Source organism: Sminthopsis crassicaudata, chromosome 1 (assembly GCF_048593235.1).
Source record: "Sminthopsis crassicaudata isolate SCR6 chromosome 1, ASM4859323v1, whole genome shotgun sequence".
Lineage (NCBI taxonomy): Eukaryota > Metazoa > Chordata > Mammalia > Dasyuromorphia > Dasyuridae > Sminthopsis > Sminthopsis crassicaudata.
In genome coordinates, this window is record NC_133617.1 from 581,321,637 (window position 1) to 581,349,026 (window position 27,390).

At 33.2% G+C, this 27,390-nt stretch overlaps 1 protein-coding gene and 1 long non-coding RNA gene across 5 annotated transcripts in view; one reads left to right on the top strand and one right to left on the bottom strand.

Annotated features, from left to right (window-relative positions):
- The window catches only part of POLK (DNA polymerase kappa), a 102,635-nt gene that overhangs the window by 5,078 nt on the left and 70,167 nt on the right, over nucleotides 1-27,390 (top strand). For 3 of the 4 annotated variants that reach the window (XM_074282293.1, XM_074282292.1, XM_074282294.1), the window contains exon 2: nucleotides 6,230-6,384. The gene's annotated coding sequence lies outside the window, so the exon portion shown is untranslated. Of the gene's footprint in view, nucleotides 1-1,365; nucleotides 1,387-6,229; nucleotides 6,385-27,390 lie in introns of those variants that run through there. The other variant, XM_074282295.1, reaches the window with a different exon arrangement.
- Nucleotides 687-9,248, bottom strand: LOC141551051 (uncharacterized). Its single transcript, XR_012484769.1, has 3 exons — nucleotides 9,172-9,248; nucleotides 836-964; nucleotides 687-756 (listed from the first exon to the last, which is right to left on the bottom strand). It is a non-coding gene; the product is annotated as an uncharacterized LOC141551051 (long non-coding RNA).

Here is a 27,390-nt window from a genome sequence, read left to right on the forward strand (position 1 = left end):
AAAAAAATGAATGGAATTCAGATTCTCAGAATAAAAAAGTAATGGGAAATGGAGCTTTCATAAGTAAATTGACTTGTAAAATAAATACCTTTGGTTCACAGAGACCAGGATTTTCTATCTTTATAATTAAAAATATGTGCATTTTAAAAAGAAATATTTAGAAGTACTTCTCACTATGTCTTAGATGGGCCTAACCTGCCTATTTATACTCAGAGTTAACTACATGGTCAGCTCATACCTCTTAGTCATATAACCAGATATGAAGTATTAAATTTTTGCAGATTCCTCTCAATCTTTTAAAATAGATTTTTACTGATATTTTTGTTTTTACATTGTCTAGGTTTCCCTTTGCATTTTTCCCTCTCAATCCTGGAGTCATCCTTTATAGCAAAGAATTGTTTTCCCTCTTAATCTTAAACAAATCTTAAAGAATAGATTTTTTTTCTTGTGAAAACTATGCTCTTGAATTAGTGCATATATTTGATAGAAACAAAAATAAATAATTTTTTTAAAAAATTAGAATGTTTCCTTAAGTTCCAAAAAATTAAAAGTGTTTGTGATATGAATTAGAGTAATAAGAATGCTGCTACAATTAATAAGGAAGAATTTTTTAAAAATAGGTTTAATAGGAAATATGCATAATTTTACATAACTTAGGTCTTCTGTTTAAAGAATGAACCAATATTGCCATATAGGCTTCTTTACATCAAGGGGTCTCCCATCCACATGGCATGATCATTAAGGACTTCTTAGAGCCTGTAACAAAAGAACTAACTATTCACAGATCCTTTGATAATAAATAACAGTGAAGGTATAAAGTGGAAATTTTTCTCACCAAAGGCATTCATCACTGTGGAGGAGATTCAGTGCACAGTTCAAGTCCAACTGGAATATAGATAGCAAAATCCTTCCCATTTTGTGGATGACACTGTTAATTGGCATTGCAGAACATCCTGGAAGAGATCTGCAATCAAAGAATTTTGGCTAGTCCATCAATATAGAAAAAAACAACCGGATAAGGAATATCTATTGCTCAGGTTTCAATACACATTTGGATCAACTCCCTATACTGTCTGACATTGTTAATCTGGATGGGACTAATAGTATAGACAGTCAATGAAATGAATTAGTTGAAAAGAAAGAAAGCTAGTTAGATTGATTTGGGGATTTAAAATTGTTATCTTCATTTTTTGTTGCAACTACCCATGTCTAGTGCCTTTCAGTTACCTTCTTGAAGAAAGCATTCATTGTATATGACTTCTAAGTAATAGATAAGTCATTAGATCTTTTCATGTCTTGATCCTAAATTGTACTTTTTTTTAACATGCATTCTTTTGCTTTCCTTTCCAGTGTGTTATCTTTACATTGTAATCACTGATTTTGAAGGTAAATTTTTGAGACTCTTTGTCACATTTTTGGTAGTACATCCCTACATCTTTATCCATTGCAACAGATTGTCAAGGTATGAATTATAACTATGTGCAGAGAAGTCTCCTTTCATTTACTAGTATTGGGACACACTCTGAGAATAGCTACAAAAAATATTCCTCTTCTCTCTATCATCTTATGTATCTGTTTCTTGAAGTGCATAAGAAAAGAAAAATGTGTTTGAAGCAAAAATTTTGTTCCTAGTATATAGGGGAAAATGGCCTTTATTTACACTAAAATTTTTAGTTTTGTACTTAGTATTCAAAAGGCATTTTAGGAAAATCCTGTGTTATTTGACATTCTCATTGGAGAAGTATGAAATCCCTTTAAACTGATTAACACAAAGTACATCAACATTGGGTAAATAGTGATGCCATTCTCCACCGTCTTTGCAAGTACACATTTCCTTTCAGATTTTTCATTTGCTTTTGAGGTCTCTGTCCTTAACCAGTTTTTCTCTTAATACATTGAGAAACCCCTTGACACATAGATTGTTGAAAATGTATATTGTTGAAATTTTTGTTTTATTTCTTAAGTAAGAAACAATTAGATACAGTTTATTCTATTTTAACATTATTATGATTTTAGGATTCCCTTCTACTGAAAAATTGAGAAAATGGGAATTATCTTGTAAATGCTATATAATACACATGCTATTTGTAGAATATACAGTTCATGAAAATATAATTTATGGTTATTGAACATTTAGATTAGCAATATTTTCTGAAATTGTTTAGAGAACATGTATCAAATTAAAGAATATGTAATCTGATAAAATTTTATCTCATGTTCATTTTTTAAAATATTACTCAGGGAAAAATCATAAATAAAAGATATGAGGTAAGACTCGGTTTGGAAGAAAATGAACACATTTTTGAACTGTTTAAAGATGATAAAAAGAAAATTTGGGTATTTCTATTTCATGGATACTTTTTCTAGCTCTGAAAAATAACTGTTTACATTCTCAATTGTTTGTTTTCATCATCTCCGAATAGTAGGTATTTCTTTTAGATTACATATATAGAGTATATGTTGCATAATATCTCTCACCCCAATTAATTTTGGCAATTGTCTCCAAAGGAAATTTATTTTTTAAAATAATTGTGAAGATATAATTCATCCTTGTATATTATGATAATATGTATGATTTAGAACAAAAATTAGAAAAGCATTTTTAAAAGTTCATATCTCATCAACCATAAATAATTTAACAAGAGGCAGCTATGTGTTGCAATAGATGGAGCACCAACCCTGGAGTCAGAAGAATTTGAGTTAAAATATGGCCTCAGACACTAACTCTAATTGCCTCACAATTTGTTTTTCATGTGAAAATACTTACCTTAAATCAAATTAATTAGTTGGAATTTTTACTTTTCATTCACCTATTGTGGAATCAGATTGTTGCAGACTAAGTGATTAATCAAAAATTTATTAAGCTTCAGTCAGAGTGGTTAATTAGTTCCATTGTTAAGGTGTTATTAGTCCCAGTCTAAGTAATTCACTAATCAGCATTTATTAAGCATCTACTATATTTCAGACACAGTGATAGGTTATAAAGCTATAAAACAGTTCCTATCCATAAAAACCTTACATATATGTAAATATATTAAAAATAAATAGTAATTTTTGGAGAAAGATTAAAACAGACGCAGTGATCAGTTGAAAGAAGGTAGAGCTTAAACTGAGCTTTGAAAGAAGCAGATTCTAAGAAGCAGAGATGAGGTGAAAATGAGGCATGAAGATAAAATCTTTTATAAGGTCACAGAGGTGAGCTAGGGAATGTTGGGGGTAAAAGAAGGTGGCCAGTGTAGCTTTACCACAGAGCCCACAAAGGAAAAAAAGGTAGAGTAACCCTGGGAAGGTAAATTGGAAGCCAAATTATATTGAGCTTTTTATATGCTGCAGTGATAAAGAAAATAGGAAGCCCCTGTAGTGTGAGTAGAGGAAGGGCAAGGTCAGACCTACACTTTAGGCCTCTCAGTTTAGCTTGACTATGAGGGATGAACAAGGCTGATGATGATGCAACCAGGCAGGGAGAACAATTAGAAGCCTATTGCAATAGAACTATTCACTAGCTCCTTAGATATACATGGCAAGTAAAGGAGTATAGGGTATAGGAAATGCCTGAGATTGAGAACCTGAGTGACTAAAAGAGTAATGCCATCAGAAATGAAGTTCTGAAGAGATTTGTGAGGTAAGATTTTAATGATTTTGAGAGACCTCTAGGACATCCAGCTCAAAATAGGAAGTGGGTGATGCAGGCCTGGAACTCAGGAGAGTTTGGATTGATTCTCTAGATCTGAATTATCTGAATTGAGATGATAATGGGACCCTGAAGAGCTAATGAGATCACAAAGACAGAAAAGACGTCTAGGGCAGAGCCTCCAGTTTGTTGACAAAAGGTGGCATAACATAATTCAGTAAAGACTACTGAGGAAGAGAAATCAGACAGGAGAACCAAGAAAGACAGCAGCAACTTTTTAAAAATCAAAATTAGAGCTATCAATGATTTGGCTTTTAATAATGAGGTGATTCAAGGCAATTCCAATACACTTGTGATGAAAAGTGCCATCCATATCTAGAGAGAAAATTATGGAGACTGAATGTGAATCAAAGCATAGTATTTTCGCCTTTTGTTGTTATGGTTTGCTTTTTTTCTTTTTTTTTTTTTTTTTGTCACTTACCTGCATTTTTTTGCTCAGCATGCCAAATACATAAATGTTTAGAACAATTGCACATGTTTAACCTGTATCAGATTGCTTGCTATCTTGGGAGAGGGGAGAGAGGAAGAAAAATTGGGGACATGAGGTTTTGCAAAGGTGAATGTTGAAAACTGTCTTTGCATGTATTTGGAAAAATAGCATACTATGAAGAAGAAGAAAAAGAAGATGATGATGATGATAATGATTAGAGTTATCAGGAATAGAAAGGGGTCAGCAATATCACATGCAACTAAAAGGTTAAAAAACTTGACTGAAAAAATACCATTGATTTTTGACGATTAAGAGAACATTGGTACATTGAAGAGCAGTTTCATTTAAGTACTGATAAGAAGACAATGTGCAAAGAATTAAGTAAAAAGAAAGGAGGCAACATCAAATAACTCTAGGATAATGAGTGTGGACATGAAAGGGAAGAGATAATACTTTGATATGGCTGGGTCAAGTGATTTGCTTTTTTTCCTTTATTTTATTTTTTTAAATAATAATTTGAGTACATCTGGGCCTCTTTATGATCCAAGGGAAGGAGCCAGCAGATAAAGATTGAGAATTAGAAGGGGAGGAATGATTGTGGGGTAATTTGAGGATATTTGAGGGAAAGAGATCAAACACTTTAGAAAGAGTTGTCCTTGAAGAGATGGGATAAAGTTTAAAATGAGAATCATTACAGATATCTGCTATGAAAAATCATAATCTGAAAGTTATAAAATGCACAAGTCAAATTTAAGAAATGAAATAGAATTTTAAAAATAACTCAAATGATTTTTGTTTGCAGAGACATTTGAGATTTCTATAAAGTGAAAAAAAAGGAAGTAAAAGTCTAGCCCTCCTTAAAATTTGGAGATTGACAAGTCTTCCTTTAATTCATTTAAAACATTTAGATTTTAATAATAGCATTATTAAAAATGTTTTATTGAGACATGAACTGAGTTTTGATTGCAGACATGGAAACTGTACATCTTAAATAGAAACTTTTCCTCTTGTCAAGCAAACTAAAACATAAGCATGTCAGATGAAGTTGACATTTATTTAATACCTTTTTAAAAGCACTTTTTACAGATGTTTACTTTTGTTAATTTAGCCTAAGAAAACAAAACTTGTTATTGCAATTTAATTTGATTACTAAATTATTTTGAATTAAATCATTTGTGGGGTGAATGGAAGTATTCAGATACTTTTTGTTAACTTAATTTGTTAACTTAATTCACATGAAATGCTTTACTTTGTGTTACAAATATACAGGTTGCTAAGGCTTGAGAAATTTTGCATTTATCATTTCATGAGAAACAGAAATTTGAGATCACAAGAAACCATCAAAATTAGACTGAAACAAACTATTATGCTTTGGGGAATTAGATTCAACATATTGAAAAAAGTGGTTTTTTAAAAGATTTCTGAGAGAAAAAGGAGGAAAGGGGAAATACCTCAAACTCATTGAATACAACTTTTGCCTAGCTGAATTTCATCTCATCAGTCTCATGTTAGCTCCTGGACAGCAGGGACTATGTTATTTTTGTCTTCTTATTCCCAGAACTCAACACAGCATCCACTATGTAGTAGCAACTTAGGAAATGCTTGTCGATTGATCTTTCCTCTTAGCAAATTTTTTAATTACATGCTTATCTTAACAGACTTCTGTGAACTTGAAGTTTGTAGAAATTATAAAATCTTATCATTCCATATTTCTTATTTTTGTTGACATACAGTAAAAAGCAACAGGTTTTGAAATGGGCAAAAAGCCTCAATCAAGCATCTTGTCACTATGTCAATCACTGTGTCTTTTATTAATAGTTCATCTGGTTGACGTCTAGATCTGTATCAGAGAGACCATAAGATTTCAGGGTGTTTTGGACTATTTGAAAAGAGCATTTCTAGTATTAAGACCTATGTGTGATATTTGTTTTTACAAACCCTTTAAACATAGCTATGATTTCTCTTATTTGTATCTTTTGAGTTTTTAATCCAAGCAGTCTACAAAAGTAGATTGCTACAAATCTACATATAACAAAAAAAATAAAATAATGCATAAAACCTGAAACTCCCAAGTTGGTAATAAAGTTCATTTCTTTTTATATTTGTAGGTTAGAATGTACTTGGATTCTCTAAAACTTTTGATGTCATTTGAGATATCTGGTAAGGAATTTCTGAAGCAAATCTGTTTGATTCAGCAAAAGTGATTATTGAAGAAATTGCCTTCAGAACCTTCAAAGAGTTTTACAGAAGACATCCTTATTACGTGAGTGTTCCTCATATTTATGGCATTTTACTAACATTAACCATTACAATTTACTAATTTTAACTATTACAGTTTCTTAATTAGATTCTTAGGATATTGATTTCTTATTAGACTTTCAAAGGACATCAATAAGCTTTTAAATACTTTCTGCTTTGTATCAGGCCCTATGCTAAACCTTGAGGTTACAAAAAGAGAACAACAACAACAACAACAAAATCCCTGCCCTCAAGGAGCTCACAATCTAATTGGGGGGGGGGGAGGTCGATGAAAGCAAACAAATGTGAATTGGGAAGCTAAGTAAAGGATTGATAGGAAATAATTAAAAGAAGCAAGCACTAGAATTAAGAAGCACTGGGAAAGGCATCCTATAGAAGGGATTTTAGTTAATACTTAAAAGTAGCCTGAGAAACCAGGTGAAGATGAGAAGGGAGAATATATGAAGGATAGCCAGAGAAAATGCCAGGGTGCTGAGTAGTGTTTTATTCATGAATAGCCAGGAAGCCAGGGTCACTGGATTTAAGAGCAGAAGGTGGAAAATAAAGTGTAAGAAGACTGGATAGGTTGGAATAGGCAATGTTATGAAGGGCTTTGAATACCAAACATAGGATTTTGTATTTGATGCTGGAGACAACAGGGAGCTACAAGAGTATGTTATTAAGTAGGGGAGAGACAGTATTTCTTTTTTTACCTTTAGGAAAACCACTTTGGGAGATGAAGGAGGATGGGTTAAAGTGGGGAGAGTTCTGCTATAGAATTTTTTTTAAATTATTAAAGCTTTTTATTTTCAAAACATATGCATAGATAATTTTCAACATTTACCCTTGCCTTCCAAATTTTCTTCCTTCCTCCCTCTCCCCTAGACAGCAAACAATACAATATGTGTTAAACATATGCAATTCTTCTATACATATTTCCACAATTATCTTGCTGCACAAGAAAACTCAGATAAAAAAGGCAGAACATAAGAAAGAAAACAACATGTAAGCAAACAACAAGTATTTACTATGTGACAAAAACGATGCTTAGCACTGGGAATAAGACAGTCCCTGACCGAAAGGAACTTATATTCTAATAAGGAAAGGTAACATGTAAAGATCAGTTAGAATTAAGGTTCATATTAGTTGACTAGAAAAAAACTGTAGTGGTGACTTCAGAAAGCACCACAAGGTGCTTTTTTACTATAGATTGTACAGCTCTGCAGCACTCAGACCAAGACAGCCCAAAAATCCAAAAGGGTTCGAGGTAGCAAGCACTGTGGCCTATAAAACACACAGGACCCTCAATATCTGTAGGCTGAATCTCAAAGATCCAGAGGGCCCTAGTGCTAGGAGGTTTAGGTTAATACAGGAATATAGGGACAAATCAGGGAGAGTATTGTCCCACCCAAAACCACAGCAGGAACCAGAGACTGATGTCGACACAAAGTCCCACTTTGAGAAATAAAGCTGGAGAGATGAATAAATAAAAGAAAAAACAACTGGTATGAAAAATTACTATGGATTTAGAGATACCCAAAAAAATCCAATTTAAGAGAGATTAACTCTCTAACAACTTCAAGTAGAGGCTTAAAGGAAAAAATAGATGGCTATAAGAAATTAAGAAGGAGATAGTTTTTAAAAGTGAAATAAAAGCTTATGGAAGGAAGAATTGAAAAAGAAAAAGTGGCAAGCCCCCAGTAACAAGCTCTCCTCTGAAAACTAGACCAAAGCAAACAGAAATCAGTAAATTCACAATATAGCAAGAAATATTAGAACAAAGTCAAATGATTAAAAAATATAGAAGAAAATATAAGATAGCTGATATATAAAACAGGAGAAATAACTTAAGAACCACTAGACTTCTTAAAGATCATGATTAAAAAAAAAAAAAAATCCTGGATACTATATTTTAATAAATCAGAATTGAAAACTGTTTAGATCTGTTAGAAACAGAGGACAAAGTAAAAATACAAAGAATGTATTTCTCAAAAGAACCCAAAAAGGAAATGCCCTAGGAATGTCATAACCAGACTTCTCATGTTAAAGGAAAAAATATACAATCTTTTAGAAAGGAACTTTTCAAGCATCTAAGGACCAAAATCATCTGGATCACACAATATCTAGTAGCTCCTACTTTCAAGAAAAGGGGATTATGAAATACAGTATTCCAAAATGCAAAAAAAAAAAAAAAAAAAGTTTTACAACCACAAATCACTTCCCTTGCAAAGCTGAGAATAATCCTTCAGAAGGAAAAATAAAAAAACAAAAATGGATCTTTAATGGAACAGAGAAATTCATATTAGATCAGTTCTATAATTCCAAATTGTTAAGAGGTGTGTGTGTGTGTGTGTGTGTGTGTATTCTGCTTATCCTCAAACTTAGAAGCACTTGGAGCCAAAACTGAAATTCTACATTGTATCACTAGAGATTTCTATCCAAGTTAACATCAATCCATTAATCGTAACTATTTGAGTAATGTTATTCACCCAATTCCACTTCCATCTAAAGATACTGTGTTCTGGTTCACTTTTCTTCATTGTCTGTAAGGCTGTCATGAAAGACATGTAAGAATATCATGAGATACTTTTCCAGGGGCATTGCTAAGATCTAGGTATACTTTTTTCTTGGCATTCTAATCATGCCTGTCACACCCTCCCTGCCTTCAAAAGAAAGATATGAGTTACACAAAATTTGTTCTTTGTGAACTCATCTTGGCTCCTAATTAAAAAAAAAACAAATCGAGGGGAAAATCACATCTTTCTTACTTCCTTGCTTTTTTGAGCAGTATTTCCAGATAAATAGGACTCACCTACTCTTCTTCCTTCTTTTTTTCTTTGCTATTGCCAGTCTTATCACCATAAACCCTGACCATGTAAGTAAACTCAGATTAACATCTGAACTAAAGAAGCAGAAACTGGGTGTGGTTTATAGATTCCAAGCCGGAGCAAGATGTATTCACTAGGGAGGAAGTAGAGGAAGGAAATGCCAAGTAGAGATGTGGTGGGGTTGTGCAGGGCAGGGTAGTGAGGAGTTTCTATGGAACTGGTTGTTACTAGGTAGTTTGTATCTAAGGTATAGTGATATATCAGAATTAAGTAAGTTGACAACTTCCTCTAACTCCTTTGTTGGAATTCATGTTATAACTTTTTTTCTTCTGCTAATATATTAAATTACTAACCATTTTTCACCATTTTTAAAAAAGGTGTCACAATAGTTTGTATTCATTTCTCACAGCCGAGGTAGAACCCTGTCAATCACTGTCAGTTACTATTCTTATACAGTTGTAAACCTTGAGCTAACCATTTTCCATGTTGGTTCCTACCTACAAGATTGTTTTTTGTCTCATAATCTTTTATAATGCTTACACTGAAAGCAAAATCACACCTCAGAAGCCAAAAATAAAGAACATAGAATGGGAATTTAATATTATATATGTGTGTGTGTATGTATATAAAAGCAATTTATCAGACTATCAGAAGAGTTGCTTTAATTATTTGCTCTGTAGTTGGACACCTAAATCATTCATCAGACTTTTTTTTAACTAAGGTGAAAGATGTCATAGCAAATTCATACTTATCTTTCAAGTATTCCAAAACTAAGAGAAGCTTTTGCATAACCTATTGTATCATCTTTAGAGATATTTAGAAAAATAGGAGGAAAGTCAAGTAAATTTTAGCTTGTTTTTTGAAATAGGTATGTTCCTAAAAATTAAATCAAGGTCTATTTTGAACCTTTTATGGGTTGGGAAATTGTAATTTGCTTCACAGTTGTTAAGTAATTCTGATTTTTAACAAAATATTTTTTATTATTGGCTATATTGGCAAATTATGGCACATATTTGAATGGATAACCCAGCATAATGTATATACTTGATATCAATATGCATATTTGTTAAAAAGCTTATCAGATAACTAGTAAGATAAGCCTGAATTTGATTGGGCAGAAAAGATTTAGCTTGATTGCATATAGGAAATTCTACAGTGCTTTTCATTGATTCTTAACTGCCTGTTGCTAAAAACAAAACAAACAAAACTGGTATTAGTATTTTCTCAGTATTCTACATGGCTGCAGATCATGGAACATTATGATTTAAGAAAGACATGTGGTAGATAGAAGCAGTTTAAACTATGCTATCAAGGATAGCATCAGAGAAACTGTGAAAAAGATGTTAGGCTCATAGGATTTAAAATGGAAGAACTTAAGGACGATCTGGTCCAGCTCTTCATTTTACAGGTATGAGAAAAGAGACCCAGATTCCATTCATTTCATTAGCAACTAATTCTGAAGTCAAAGAGAGTGATTTAAATAACCTTTTGCTTGATAACTTTCTGTAAATTTGATAAGCACACTATTTGTCACGCTATTTTAAAGACAGACACACACATACTCTCTCTTTCCAGTTTTTTCATACCTCACTCCCTGCCACATATTCTTCAGTAAAGTGATACTGCCTTTCCTGGTATTCCAAGAACAAAACACTTCATCTCTTGACCATGGGCATTTTCTTTTCTTATCTCCTCAAGTCTTTCCTGCTTTCCCTTACTTTCTCTTTGTTAGCAGAAGACTTCATCTTATCATTGAATTGGAAAGTAGAGGCCATTTGTTCTGAGCTGCCTTGCCTCCTTTACCCTATGTTTTAAAATCTCTTGATATCATTCCCCATTTTCTCTTCCTTTTCTCCAGTCTCTGATGAAGAGGCTCTTCTTTCTAAGTTAGCCCGTCTGCTTGTACCCTTTGATTCTAACCTCTTCCATCTCCTCTGACAGATTACCCCTACGATCATCCTCTTTTTCTTTATAATTCAGTCTCTCCCTGTCTGCTAACTCCTTATTACCCAAAACTACTTAACTCTTATCTTGAGACCTCTTCTCTTTTCACTTTATATTATCTCACTTGATGAGTTGCTAGCAGCAACCATGGTTTCAAAGTATAATCTCTGTGAAAATGATTTTCTGATCTCTGGATCCAACCCTAATCTCTCTTCTGAGCACCAGTCCCACATTGCCAATTTTCTTTGGCACATTTCAAATTAGGCATCTCCTGGGCAACTCAAACTCAATATATCCAAAACAGAATTCATTATCTTTCACCCCAAACCTCCTTTCTTTCCAACTTTCCTATGTGTATCAAGCATGATCCTTCCAGTCACTTAGGTGTTTGGATCAGTATTATCCTCAGCTTCTCACACTTGAATTTATGTATCCAGTCTTCTCTATCTATCTTTTGTATATCCTTTTTTTTCTCTGCACTACCACATACTTTGAACAGGTCCTCATCACTTCTTTCCTGTAATTTGTTTCTCTGCCTCAAGTCTCTCCCCTTCCAGTATACCCTCTACTGAGTTATCAAAGTGATATTTCCAAAGGTCTCTCCTTCTCTACTCAATAAATTCCATCGACCCCATATCACTTCTTGGATCAGACATAAAATGCTCCACTTGGTATTAGAACTCTTTACAATCTGGCCTCTTCCTACACTGTTCTTATGCTTTACTTCTCCCCATGCATACTACAATCCAGCTACACTTTGCTTTTTCTTACACAAGATTGTATTATCCCACAACTCAATGCATTGTCCTGTGCCTGTTATTCATTCCTTCTGAGGCTCCTATTTTCCCTAGCTTCCTTCAAGACCCAATCCAAATCTTAGCTTTTTTGCAGGTGTCTTTTCCAGGTACCACTGCCCTGTTCTAGTCTTTTCTCTCAGAAACTACTTTCCATTTTCACTAAATATGTCTTTTACCTGCAGTTATTTCATATTGTCTCCATCATTAATATATAAGCTTCTTGAAAACATTTCCTTTCTTTATATCCTCAGTACTTAGCACAGCACTTAATAAATAGAATTATTGACTATACTTTTAAGTTATAACCCTATATCCCTTTCACTTTCACCAGTGAACTTTTTGAAAAAATAACGTATATTAGTTACCTCACTTTCTCTTTTCTTACTTATCTTCTTTCAATCTAGTATGTACCTTCATTACTCTACTGAAACTGCTCTCTCTAAAGTTATCACTGGTCTCTTAACTGCCAAATACAGTGACCTTTTCCTTCAATCCTTTTCCTGCTTGATTGAACTGCATTTGACTATGTTGACCACTCTCTTCTGTATTTTTCTTCCTCATTGGATTTTAATTTTCCTGCTTTCTTGGTTCTCCTGCTACCTATCTGATCATGCTTTTCAGCCTCCTTTGCTAGACTGTCATTTATGTCCCATCCTCTATTACTCAGTATTTGGTCCTGAGCTGTATTCTCTTTCTACACCATCTCTGCTGTTGATCTCATTAATTTATTGGGTTGATTTATTAAGTAAAAATGATTTGGAGAGCTTTAGAATTGTAAAAAAAAAAAAAAAAAAAAAAAAAAAAAAGGTAGGTACTGAATTTGGAGAGGAAAAATTGGGACAATTTGAGTACAAGTTGAAGGAAAAAGACTAGAACAAAAAGACCTGGGATGGAAGAAAAGCAGAAAGAGAATTTGAAAGACCCAAAGGAAGACAGAATAGAGACATTGAAGGGAACTCAAGAAGAAAATAGTAGGTAAAACAGGATTAAAATGAAATGGAAGTTGGATGTGGGTATGGAGGTACTAACCACATAAACATAAATTCCCTTAATTATTGTCCAGTTTCACCACAAAATGATAATCACCCTTTTTTTTTATTTAAAAATATTAATTTTTTTGATTTTCAAATATATTCTTCACCCTATCCTCTACTAACTTGCCTTTTCATCATAACAAAAAAAGGAAAAAGATAAAAAAAATGTAGTAAGTCAAAAATAACCAATACATCTATGGAATGATAGTATATGTAATATGCCATCTCCATAATCCCCTATTCTCTGCAAGGAAAAGACACATTTGTCTCTCAACATTAGCATGCCTAGCTTTCCTTTATTACAGGACCATGTTTGACCATCATAATTGCATAGTTTTTGACATGCAGTTGACATATAATTTAATAGATTCAATTTCTTGTTCTTTGTGGTCACATTATAGTCATGATATGTTGCTAGTTTTACTCAGCATTACTCCATTTAAACTTTCCCAGTTCTGTCTGAGTTCTTCGTAGTTGTTTTCTCACAGCCCAGTAATTTTCCATTATATTCATTTTATTTAGCCCAGTGGTTTTCAAAACCTGTGCCTCAAAACTTCTCCCAATATCAAGACTTCCACATTCCCTACTCTGCCCTTAGATGTATTGTGTAGCTGGCTTTGTGAATTTAGTATCAAAAAAGTTACAAAAGCAATTATACCCTTAGAGATATAAAGCTGTTTCCTCAGTTGTAAGTTTTTAGAAAGTAAAAAAAAGAAAAAAAACAAAGTGAAAGGACTAAGGGACAGAAAAGTGAGGCAGAAAAATCCCTATGAGTCTACATAATGAGTTTATCTGGGAATCCTAACTGCCTGGGAATCAGCTATATTGTCAGTTGAAATTATGAGTTAAAAAAAAAAAAGTTTGAGAACCAGTTACATAATCATTTATTCTCAATCAATACACATCTACTTTGTTTCCAATTTTTTGCTATTAAAAAAGTACTGCTGTGAATATTTTGCTATATATAGAAGCTTTCTTTTTATCTTTCATCTCATCTGTGTCACATAATATAGACATTTTATTAATTTTTTAATAGAATTACAAATTGTTTTCAGTTTTCCATAGGAGTATGTATCTAGAACTAGAAGGGTGCTCAGGATTTCTATGGTTGGAGCAGTTCATAGTTCCATTAACAATGCAGTAGTATGCTTGTCTCACATTCTCTCCAACCCTGACTATGCATCATTTTTTTATCTTTGCCAACACCTTTCTACTCTTTAGGAAATGACCTAAATATTCAGTGGTGGACTCAAATTGCAAAGTGTTTGGGGTTGGAAGAAATGTGCTTTTTTTTTTAACCACTTGATATTTCAAAAAGCTTAACCAAAAAAAGCAGAATTTTTTTCCATTCACATATGCAATACTGTATATAACTTGAAACTGAAGTAAAAATCAATCATATCTATCAGATCATAAAATGTTTGGTCCTTTTATAAATCACTTTTTAAAAATCACAACTATTTATATCTAGGACTTCAGATCTGTATACTTATAATACATATATATATATACATATGTATATATTTATACATAAATACATATTAAATTATTTTCTTGTTGATCACAAAACCCATATTTCTCAGAGTCAGGACATGAATGAAATCAGGTTTTCATGTCTTGCATACTGGCTTTCTGTTTACTTTGTCACACTGCCTGTTGCAACTATGCTTTTCGTACAGAAATTATACTTGACAAGAAATTTGTCCTAGCTTAAAAAAAGAAAGTTCATTAATAAGACTCTACTTATGAGAAATCTATATATTTCCTTTAAATATTTAAGTAATTTCCTAAAGAATGAGGGCAAAGATGAAAAATTATGGAAATAGTCTATGTTGGAGAGTATGTGAAAAGATAGACTCACTAATACATTGTTGATGAAACTATCAATAGGTCCAATGATAAAAAACTTCATCGCATTTTCATATTTTGTGATTTTAGTCTGAAGGGGAAGGAAATACAAAAAGGGACAAGAGTTTCATGCTTCTTGAAATAACTTTCCAGATACTTTTAAATCTAAAATAAATTTTGTTATAATGCAGAAAATCATTCAGTTTGAGATAACCTGACTGCAAGAAAAATGACCAAAAAACCCAACCATAGGCCATTTAAGTGTAGCAGGAAACAGCCCCTCAATCTAAGTAGAGCCAGTGGAAATGAGTGGTTTATATATAGCACAGTGCAGTCATTATTCAAAATGAGTACCAGAGGTCAAAGAGAAAAGGTTAAATTGAATTCATTGTTTTCTATGTTTAAGAAGACAAGGAAAAGCAAAACATTTTTTTTGCCCATAATGACTAGAATAAAATAGATTTTGATAATTCAAGGACACAGGCTTCAATTATTGATGACATCTATGTGGAACATTTCATTTCCTTATAAAGATGAATAAATCAAACCTTGCTAGACTTATTGATATATCTACTTTATGCATTTTTGCAAGAAACCTGAGTCCTCTGATCTTGGCATAGGTAAACTTTACCAAAACAATTTTATGACAACAATATTGTTATTTCTAAGCTAATTATCTGAAATGTCATGCACAAATTTTAAAAATACAGATCCTTTAAGACAAATCACTGTCTTACCATGTCTCCCTTATTTTGAACCTCTGCATTTGATTTTTTAAACCCAAGCAAAAAACTATACATTTTTTCCTATTAAGTTTCATCTTAAGGAATGGGGAGGGAAAGGAAGAGGAGATTCGAAAATGGAGAGGATATAAAACAAAAAATATAAGAATTTTTAAAATAAATTTTATTTGATTAAATTTGGCCCATGGTCAAGCCTGTCAGGATCTTTTTGAATACTGACTTTGTCATTCTCTGTGTTATCTATCCCTCGCATATTTGTGTCAATTGAGAATTTGATAAGCTGCTATCTATCATTTTATTCAATGTGCTAGTAAGTTAAATAGCAGAGTTCTAAGTATAGATCCCTGGAACACTCTACTGGGCACCTGCTTCCAAGTTGATATCAAACACCTGATGACTACTTTGGGGATTTCCTCATTCAGTCAGTTCCAAATCTACCTAATGGTACTATTGACTAACCCAGATCTTTTTATCTTCTTCACAAGAGAAAAATGAGAGACTGTCAAATGCTTTGCTCAAATCTAGGTAAACTGTCTGTAGCAGTAGTGTTCTCCTTATCTTTTATTCTGGTAGCCCTGTCAGAAAAGGACATAAGAAATTGGTCTAGCATGGCCTGTTCTCTATAAAGTCATCTGGACTCTGTGATTCCTACTTCCTTTTCTAGATGTTTTGATTATATTGTATCTTCAAGGATTTTGCCAGAAATCAAAGTCAAGTTTACTGCTCTGAAGTTTGTAGACTCTATTACCTTTTTTAAAAATGAAAACATCTATTTGTCCTGCTTGCTGTAGTCTTTCAAAGATCATTGACTGCCAGTAACCATATTATTCCATTGTTTTAGTTTCCTTATCTGGTTACCATCTCTTGCCTTCTGTGCCTTTATTTATCTTAAGTAGCAGCTCTCTATTAGTCTTTTTTGTTATTGTGCTATTTCCAATTCATAGGTTATTCACTTTTTCTCAGAAGTTGGCAGAGAGAATAGCTCGATGATACTTAAAGTTTCTTTAAAAGGAAAAAAAATACAAAATTCATTTATAAGAGCAAAAGGTCTTGCTCTTCATGGGATTTGGCAGCGGAGGTCAGAAATGAAGGAGTATTAGCACCATCAGATCTCAGAACTATGCTTAAAAACAGGATCATACAGCTTAAGTGCTTGTTTAAAAAAAAAAAAAAAAAAAAAAAAGTAGATCAGTGGAACAGATTAAATTAGCCAGATTCAGAAGCCAGTGTCTTTTAAACCAAAAAACACAAATAACAGAGGAGATGACCCATGTTCAAAAACTGGGAAAATTAGAAAGCAGTAAGTCAGAAAATAGATTGAGATCAGTATCTTAAATTTTATCTAGAGATATCTAGAGATACCGTAGTGCTGCCCAAATATATACTCAGAGTTAATATTAAATATCATGAAATCATAACTCTGGAGCTGGAAGGAACATCAGAGTCCATCTAATTCATTTCCCTCATTTTACAAATGAAGAAACTGAGATACAGAACTATTAAGTGAAAAGACCTATTGTATTTACCTAGTATGTTCATGATTACATATGCAATAATTATCGCAGATGAGATTTTAACCCATATTTTCTGTCTCTTTCCATTGTTTCAAGCTATATCAGCCTTCCCAAGTTTCACAAAGTAGACAATAGAAAGAGTCACTTTTCAATACTGGGGGAACATTTTAAGATAAAGACTTAGAAAGTCCTGTTACTTCTCTTTTCTCAACAGCATCTCGTATCTGTCCCTTGAGGTTGGAGCCAACTTTAGAACTATGATTATCTGATCCTTCTCTTCATTTACACTGCTGTCATCTTAAAATATTCATACACCAATACATAGAGAACTAGAGCATCTTTTTTGGGACCTCTAGCCTAAACTCCTCATTTTGCAGATGAGGATGCTGAGCCCTAATGAGATTGTTCTTTGTCAAGTCACAGATATTGTAAGCATCTAAAGTAGAATTTGAATCACCCAGTGGCTTTGGAGTGAGTGACACCTGGGTTCAGGTGCCACCTCTGATTTTACTGGCTGTATAACCCTTCCCAAATCACTCATACTCTTAGTGTTCCAACATTCTGTGAGATGGGCAGAGCAGGTGTTGTCAGCAGAGGGTCTTCTTCACTTAGAGGAAATTCCCTATAATTAGTGAAACCACAGGACTAGCTTTAAAAAAATTCAAATGAGATGGGTGGCTAAATTATGATGTAGCAAAAACAGTACTTTCTTTCCCTGACTACCTAGAGATATCATCTTTCCTATTTTTGTAAAATCAAAAAAAAAAACAAAACCAAAAACTGATGTTGATATGATCATATTATTGTGTACATAGAGAGCTATTAAGTGACTTTTTCCAAGAACTTTTTTTTTTGTTTTCAGTTCTGTCCATCTCTTCATGACTCCATTTGGAGTTTTCTTGGCAGTGACACACTAGAGTGGTTTTCCATTTCCTTCTCCAACTCAAAGGAAACTATTTTTTTACAGATGAGGAAACTGAAGCAAATAGGGTCAAGTGACTTGCCCAGAATCACAAAACTAGATATGAGGCCACATTTGAACTTAGGAATATGAGTCTTCCTGACTTAGGCCTGACACACTATCTATACTGCACCATCACCAGGCCATTGTTCAAGATTACACAAGTAATAAACATCAGAGACAGAATTTAAACCCAAATCCTATAACTCTCGAACCATTACTCATTCTGCTATACTGAGCTATGTCAACTTCCCCAACTTCTCAAAACAGACTCTAGAAGAGTTAATTAAGTTTGAAAGGGACTTTGGATATTAACTGATTAAAATTGGGGAGAAAAAATAAAAACAAAATGACTTCTCTCAAATATCTATCTTGAGGCTTGCAATTTATACAACAAGTTATGACCATTATGAACAGGTTAAGGCTAGAGAAGCATTGTAATTGTGAAGTGTAGTTGTTCCTGCTTCCTGTTTGTAGCTGACAAGGGCCAGAATTGTTTAGGCAAAGTTTGTTTAGCAAGTAGCATTCCCTCCCCCAACCTCAAACTAATCAAATAATCTTTCTGCAGACAATAGAAATAGCTGTTATTCTGCTCTAAGCAACAGGTTTAGTGGCTAGCTAAATGAATGACCATACTATGTCAGTCACAATCTAGGTAAAGGTTTTGAAATTTGTTTTTTTTCTGTTTGCTTTATCTTTGAAAGATTGCTTTCCCCAAAATATGTTTATATAGAACCAAGTTCAGTGCTCTACACAGAATAGATAATTATTTGGGGGAAGGGAAGAGAGCTAGCTTCAGTCAGGAAAGACTAGATTCAGATTCAACCTTTGGCATAATGCTTGTATCTTAGGCAAGTTCCCTTACTTTTCAGGGCTTCTGGGTAATTTTCTCAATGGGTAGTTAACAGAAAAGCTGTCCATCATAACTGTTGTAGTTTCCTTAGTAAATAGCTCCCAACATTGATGAAATCACAGGTCTCATACTCCCCAACTCAAAACCTCAAACTATTTTTAGTTCAATAAGATATATTGCATTTAAATTTCTGTAAGGCTTCCGGATTACTAAATTCTCCAGTGATCAATGCCTTTCACCACAGATAACAGTTTGATAGCTATGAAATGACTGACCCCTTTCATGCTAAGCTTATTTATAGTTGAAGAATTCACCCTTTTGGAAAAGTAAAATTTTGGACATAATTCCTACGTTAAACTTCTCTTCCTTTTTTCAGTATATTTCTTTTCCCTTAGGATTTTTTCAGTATTCAAAGGATTTTTTTATTTTATATAACCTTGGACTACCATATCCTAGAGAAATTTAACATCTTTTTTTGTTTATTTACATCATGCTCTACTTAGACCTTGTTTAATGATGTATATTATATATATGTGTGTGTATGTACATATATATATGGAAACATATATGTTTGTGTAATCATATAAGAATATAATGATGAATTTGGATTGTAATCCTATACTTTCTGAATTATTAATATACCTGCAGTAAACTTAGATGACTGAACCCGAGACAAGTAACCTGTTCATAATGGTCATAACTTGTATAAATTGCAAGCCTTATAATATGGAAGAAGTGATAATTCTAAATTTCTGGATATGCAAAGTTCAACATATAAAGTGATAATAAACACTACAATGAACACACTTCCATATTTCTGAGATAGCCACTTTACTTGAGAGAAGTAATTTTGTTTTTATTTTTTCTCCTCAATTTTAATGAGTTAATATCCAAAGTCCCTTTCAAACTTAAAAACCATGGTGATGTCTGTTGAATTGAAGGAAAAGTGACATTTTCCAAGATAACTAACTCTGAGTCAGCAAGGATATTCAGAAAATTTGACTTATCTGGATTTACTTTCAGTCTGGTGTGTGTGTGTGTGTGTGTGTGTGTGTGTGTGTGTGTGTGTGTGTGTGTGTGTGTGTGTGTTTACACAGAGAGATATAGGTGACTCCATTGCAATTTGTTTTTAATTTTAAAATTAACACTACACACCTGTCAGATTGGCTAAGATGACAGGAACAAATAATGATGAATATTGGAGGGGATGTGGGGAAACTGGGACACTAATACATTGCTGGTGGAGTTGCAAAAGAATCCAGCCATTCTGGAGAGCAATCTGGAATTATGCCCAAAAAGTTATCAAACTGTGCATACCCTTTGACCCAGCAGCGCTACTACTGGGATTATATCCCAAAGAAATACTAAAGAGCAGAAAGAGACATATATGTGCCAAAATGTTTGTGGCAGCTCTTTTTGTTGTAGCTAGAAACTGGAAGATGAATGGATGTCCATCAGTTGGAGAATGGTTGGGTAAATTGTGGTATATGAAGGTTATGGAATATTATTGCTCTGTAAGAAATGACCAGCAGGAGGAATACAGAGAGGCCTGGAGAGACTTAAATCAACTGATGCTGAGTGAAATGAGCAGAACCAGAAGATCACTGTACACTTCAACAACAATACTGTATGAGGATGTATTCTGATGGAAGTGGAAATCTTCAACATAAAGAAAAACCAACTCACTTCCAGTTGATCAATGATGGACAGAGGTAGCTACACCCAGAGAAGAAACACTGGGAAGTGAATGTAAATTGTTAGCACTAATATCTGTCTGCCCAGGTTGCATGTACCTTCGGAATCTAATGTTTATTGTGCAACAAGAAAATGATATTCACACACATGTATTGTACCTAGACTATATTGTAACACATGTAAAATGTATGGGATTGCCTGTCATCGGGGGGAGGGAATAAAGGGAGGGGGGATAATTTGGAAAAATGAATACAAGGGATAATACTATAAAATATATATATATATATATATATATATATATATATATATATATATATATATATATATATATATATATATATATAAAATAAAAAATTATTAAGTAAAAAAATACATAGGTATTTATAACTATGCATACATATACAGATATACATTCACATATATCTATGTAAGACTATATTATGCTTCTTCATCTTCTATTTCTCTGAAGGTGAACAACATCTTCCTTCATAAGTCCAAGCTTTTCCATGTTTTTCTAATCCACCAACTCATCATTTCCTACATTATTCTTATAGCATTATTCTAACCTTATACAGTCTAGTGATTTTAAATAGTTTCAAACAATATTGATTAATGTGGTTGGAATATAGTGTACTTTCCCTATTTTTCTTTTGATTAAATCTATTATAGCTTTAACTTTGTCTGAGATCACAATTAGTATTCCCGCTTTTTTTTTTAACCTAATAAATTCTACTCCTGATTTTTATTTTATATTTGTGTATTTCTCTTATTTCTTATCCCTCTTGACTCCTCTGCTTTACATCTATCCATTGCCTTGCCCTTTTATTTCTTATCCTATCCCCAAAGATCCCTCCCTTATCCTTTCCCCCTCAGCTTTTCCCTTTGCCTTCTTGTTTCTGTCTGGTTAGAAGATTTTTATAGCCTTCCAAATATATATGTAACTTTATTCCATTCCTATTAATCTACACAAGCTTTTATACCCACTCTTTATCATACTCCTTCACTGTCTTTATGATTTTACAAGACTAATTCCCTTCTAAGTGATTGTGTTGTTCTTTCTTTAACTTACCTCTGGTGTGAGTAGGCTTCCCTGCAAAAATCCCTCCTCTATTCTCTTCCCCTTCCCTAGCCTTTTAGCTTCTCAATTCTTTCTGAATTTAGAAAACTTTTATATTCTTATATGTGTATAATTATAGTTCTTTCTTTAACCCATTCCTGCTAAGGATAGGTTCCAGAACTACCAGCTCTCCTTCCCCATCTAATTCCTCTGTGTCGGTTCTTCTCTCATACCTCAATTGTGTAAGAAAATTATTCTTTTTACTTTTTCTTACATTTTTGCTTTTTAAAATCACATCATACTTAGCTCTATCCCAATTTTTCTTTTGAACTACTCAATTACTAATGACAATTTTAGACATATAGTTTACATTTCCACATGCAAAAAATAAATTGTATCCTTTGTAGTCTTTGTTATTTACCTTATATTTCTCTTGAATTTTGGATGTCAAATTTTCTATTAAGTAAAGGTCTTTTTGCAACAAAATCCTCAAAATCTGGCAATTCATTGAATATCCGTTTTTTTGTTCAGGATTATGCTTAATTTGCTAGGTATATTTTTGACTGCAACTCTAGTTTTTCGCTCTTCCCAACATCTCTAGTCTTTTAATGTAGCCACTGCTAGGTCTTGTGTGATTCTAATTGTAGCTCTTGTTGTATTTGAATTGTATTTTTCTTGTTGCTTATAATATTTTCTCCTTGAGCTAGGAGTTTTGGAATTTGGTTATAATATTTCTATAGGTTTTCCTCAGAGAATTCCTTTCCGTTAGTGATTGGTGAATTTTTTCTGTCTCCTTTACCCTCCTATTCTAACACTTTAGAGACAATTATTTTTTGTATCAAGTTTCTTTTTTTTTTATTGTATCTTTCAGATAGTCTAGTTATTCTTATATTTTATTTTCTCTATCTGTTCTCTAGACTTGTTTTTCTTATGAATTACTTCACATTCTCTTCTATTTTTTCATTATATATATATATATATATATATATATATTTTATTATTATTATTTCTTGGTCTCTTATAATGTCACTAGTTTTCCCCTTGCTCAATTCTAATTTTAAAGGAATTGTTTTCTTTTTTATATTCTGGATCTCCTTTTTTAATTAGTTGATTTTCTTGTCATAATCTTTTTGGGTTTTTTTGGATTGTTCTTATTTTTAAAAAATTTTTTTCAACTTCTCTTATTTGATTTTTAAAGTCTTTTAAAAATTCTAAGTTATAAGTATATAGCCATATTTTTTTTTCCTCCCATGTCCTTCCAAGTCAATTTCATTGGTGTAATTTTGAAAACTTCATTTAATAGCTGGACAGATTCTTTTTTTGTACTGTTGAATTCTATGTTTATTTTTTAATTATTTAATTTTTAGCATTTAAAAAAAAAATAGCATTTTATTTTTCCAGAAATATGCAGAGAGTTTTCAACATTCACTTTTGCAAAATCTTGTAGTCCAGATTTTTCTCCCTCCCTCCCCTAGACAGCAAGCAATCTGATTTAAATTAAACATATCAATTCTTGTAAGCATATTTCCTTATTCATCATGTTGTGTAAGAAAAATCAGATCAAAAGGGGGAAAAAACAGGAGAAAGAAAAAAAAAAACAACAAGCAAACAACCACCACAAAAGTGAAATTGTTATACTTTGATCTGTATTCACTCTTCATAGCTCTCTCTCTCTCTGGATGTGGATGACTCTTTCCATCCCAAGTCTATTGGCATTGCCTTGAATTATCTCATTGTTGAAAAGAGCTAAGTCCATCATGATTTTCGATCATATAATCTTCTTGCTGTGTACAATGTTCTCTTCATTCTACTCACTTCACTTAGCATAAGTCCATCTAAGTCTTTCCAGGAATCATTTCTGAAATCATTTCTTGTAGAACAATAATACTTCATTACATTCATATATATATACACTATAACTTATTCAGCCATTCCCTGATAAGCATCCACTCAATTTCCAATTCCTTCCCACTATAAAAAGGGCTGCTACAAACATTTTTGAACATGTGGGTCCTTTTCTTTTTTTTTAATGAAGTCTTTGGGATACAAGCCCAGTAGAGATGCTGCTGGATCAAAGAATAGGCACAGTTTTATAGTCCTTTAGGTATAATTCCAAATTGCTCTCCAGAAAGGTTGGGTCATTGCACAACTCCACCAGCAATGAATTAGTGTCCCAGTTTTCCCATATCCTCCTCCAACATTTATCATTAATATCTTTTCTTGTCATGTTAGTCAATCTGAGAGGTGTAAAGTGGTACCTCTGACTTATTTAGCATTTGGTTTTGTTTCTTTTACATTGACTTCCATTGAAAAGACAAGCTGTATGATATCAGTTTATCATTATTACAGCATTGTTCATACTATGCACAATGATCACCTAATACCTTTATTATTTAAAAAAAAAAATGTACTAGCAAATAAGAAAGAACCCCACCACTGAAACAGATATGAGAACAGGGAAGATGAGGATTCAGAAGACATTTTGGTTTAAAAAAAAAAAATTATTTTTAAAAAAAGCTTTTACCCCAAAGAGTAATATGAAATGTCTCCTTGCCCAAAGAGAACTTTGTAGAATACACACACACATACACATACACACATACAAAGATTTTAAAATTAAATGAGACATTGAGGAAAAAAAACTAAAAAAAATTAAGAAAAACAAGATTATGAAAAAAGAGCTAATAACCAAAAGAGGTACAGAGTCTCAAAGATGAAAATAATAAATTAGACATCAGGAATGCTTGAAAATCCCATATTTAATGAAATGTTCATTCCTCCTCCCTCCCCCCCAATAAAAGATGGCACTCAGTTTTGCTAGCTAGATGCTTCTTGGTTGTAATCCTAGCTCCTTTGTCATCTGAAATATTATATTTCAAGCCCTTCAGTCCTTTAATGTGGAAGCTGCTTAATCTTATGATATCCTGCCATGCGAAGGTCCGGGCTAGCTCCTCTGAAGGGCTCAGAATAAGTCCTTGCCCCATGTTGTGGGCGCCAGTATGTAAAGTTCTGATCGTTTCTCAGTTGTAATCTTCTCTGGGAGGAGGTTTCTTTTCTCTGTGAATCTTTTTCTCTGTCCTCTTCACTTGCAAATCCACAGGATGTCTTATCCTTGATCCAATCCAGAACTGACTTTCCAGACTCTGAACAACTTCTTTTATTCTCCCAGAGAATGGGCCTGGAATAACTCAGGGGCTTGTGGGAGAAATAGTTCAACCAATGAACTTGCTCCTCTTAAACATTAAGCTCCTCCCCAGAAGTTCAAAGGGGTAAAACTCCCCTTAAAGGCCGGAACTAGAGAATTGTTAAATACCAACTTAGCACTTAGTAAGAACCTAATATCTCATTATCTCATTAGCACTTAGTAAGAACCTAATACTGCCACTGTATTTGGAATATTTCTTTCTGGCTGCTTGTGGTATTTTCTCCTGGACCTGGGAATCTTGGAATTTGGCTGTAATATTCCTGAGAATTTTCATTTTTGGATTTCTTTCAGAAGGTGATGGGTAGATTTTTTTTCAATTTGTATTTAATTTAGTATATCAGGACATTTTTCCTTGATAATTTCTTGAAATATTACGTCTAGGCTCTTTTTTTTTCAGTTGGTCCAATACTTAAATTATCTGTCCTGGGATTTGTTTTCCAGATTAGTTGTTTTCCTTATGAAAATATTTCACATTTTTTCAATTTTTTTTCATTCTTTTAATTTTTTTTCATTGTTTCTTGATGCCTCAGAGAATCATTAGCTTCCATTTGCCCAATTCTAATTTTTAAGGAATTATTTTCTTCAGTGAGTTTTATACCTTCTTTTCCAGTTGGTGGATTCTGCTTTTTTAGTTCTTCAATGTAAGGATAACAGAATTTCCTATTTTTTTTTTCCCATTTGGTCTGTTCTGTTTTTTAAAGGTGGTAGTTTTTAAATATTTTTGTAAGCCTTCTTTTACAAATATGTTAATTCCCTTTTCATAATTTTCTTGCATCACTTTAATTTCTTTTCTCTATTTTTCCTCTAACACTCATTTCTTTCTTTAACTCTTTCAGGAATTCTTGTTGACTTTGGGTCCAATTAGCAGTTTTCTTTGAAGCTTTGCTTGTAGTTATTTTCATGTTATTGTCTTCTTCTAAGTTTATGTCTTGTTTTCCCTATCACTGTATTAGCTTTTTCAGGTCAAATCTTTTTCATTTTTTTTTTTTTTGGTCATTTTTCCAGTTTATTTCTTCACTTAGAACTTTATGTTAAAATTGGGCTCTGCAATTTGGAACTATACCCAAAGGGCTGTCGAACTATACATACCCTTTGATCCAGCAGTGTCTCTACTGAGTCTATATTCTAAAGAAATCAAAAAAGAGGGGAAAAGAGCCTTGTGCAAAAATGTTTGTAGCAGCTCTTTTTGAGATGTCAAAAAATTGGAAAATGAGTAGATGCCCATCAATTGGGGAATGGCCAAATAAGTAATGGTATATGAAAGGGATGGGATATTCTTATTCTATAAAAAATGGACTGATTTTAGAAAGGCTTGGAAAGATATGCATGAACTGATGTTGAGTGAAGCAAACAAAACCAGGAAAACATTGTACATAACAACAAAATTTGCAGTGATCAGCTATGATATACTTGGTTCTTCTCAGCAGTTCAGGGATCCAAGGCAATCCCAATAAACTTTGCATGGAAAACTCCATCTACATCTAGAGACAGAACTATGGAGACTGAATGTAAAAACCAGCATATGCTATACTATGTTCACTTTTTTTCTTTATGGGTTTTTTCCCCTCTGTCATGGTTTTCCCCTTTTATTCGAATTTTTCTCTCCCAGCATGATTCATATGGAAATATGTAAAAAATAATTAATGTACATGTATAATCAACATATGTACACACACACATGTAATTTTACATGTAATGGGTAAATAAAATTTAAATTTTTTTGAAGTTGGGCTTTGCCCCTCTAAGAATGAGGAGGCACTGTTGTCCCCAAGCTTAAGATTTTTCATGCTGCTGTTTTCAAACTGGGGGCCTGCAAGCTTTTGATGCTTCTAAGGTAGGGTAATTCAGAGTGAGATATGGTTGCTGCTCTCCCTGTCAGCACCTTGATCTTTATTCAAGAAGGGCCCGTGGTCCCTTGTAGCCACAAATATTAATGCTCTTAGCCCTGGGAACTGTGGCAAAGTCCTCTACTCTTCTGCAGCCTCAAGTGCTCACTTTCTTCTTGGTCCTAAAACTGCAAAAATGGCCCCCTAATACCTTGTTACCAATCACAAATAGTTCTTTCTACCCTTGGGTAGAATTGCCAGTCAGCACTATTCCTATCCAAGTGTCAACCAAATGTCCCCTGTAATCTCTTTCTGACCAGTTGTATGGCCCCCTCTACTGCTGCTATTGTCACAGCCTCCTCTCTCTAGGATCTTAAAATATGTTGTTTAGATTGGGACTCTAGTGTGAATTTACACAGTTTCATGACTTTCTGCAGAAATGCTTGGCAGTTCTGGAGTGATGTCAGAGAAAGGATACAGTGTGATGTTTACTCAAGGATTGACAATGTAGGAATAATAGAAGGTGAAGGGACTTACTGTTTCTAAAACATAGAAAGTACCTTAATATACCTGTTTATGGGAATGGTAAACTAGCAAAACCAGAGGAAGAGTAATAGAATAGGAGAAAAAGCAGCAGCCATCTGAGTGACTAGATTGTCACAATTAGGACAAAGAGCACAGAGGGAATTTTAACTTGAAAGGAACTCTGAGATATCCCAAAATTTT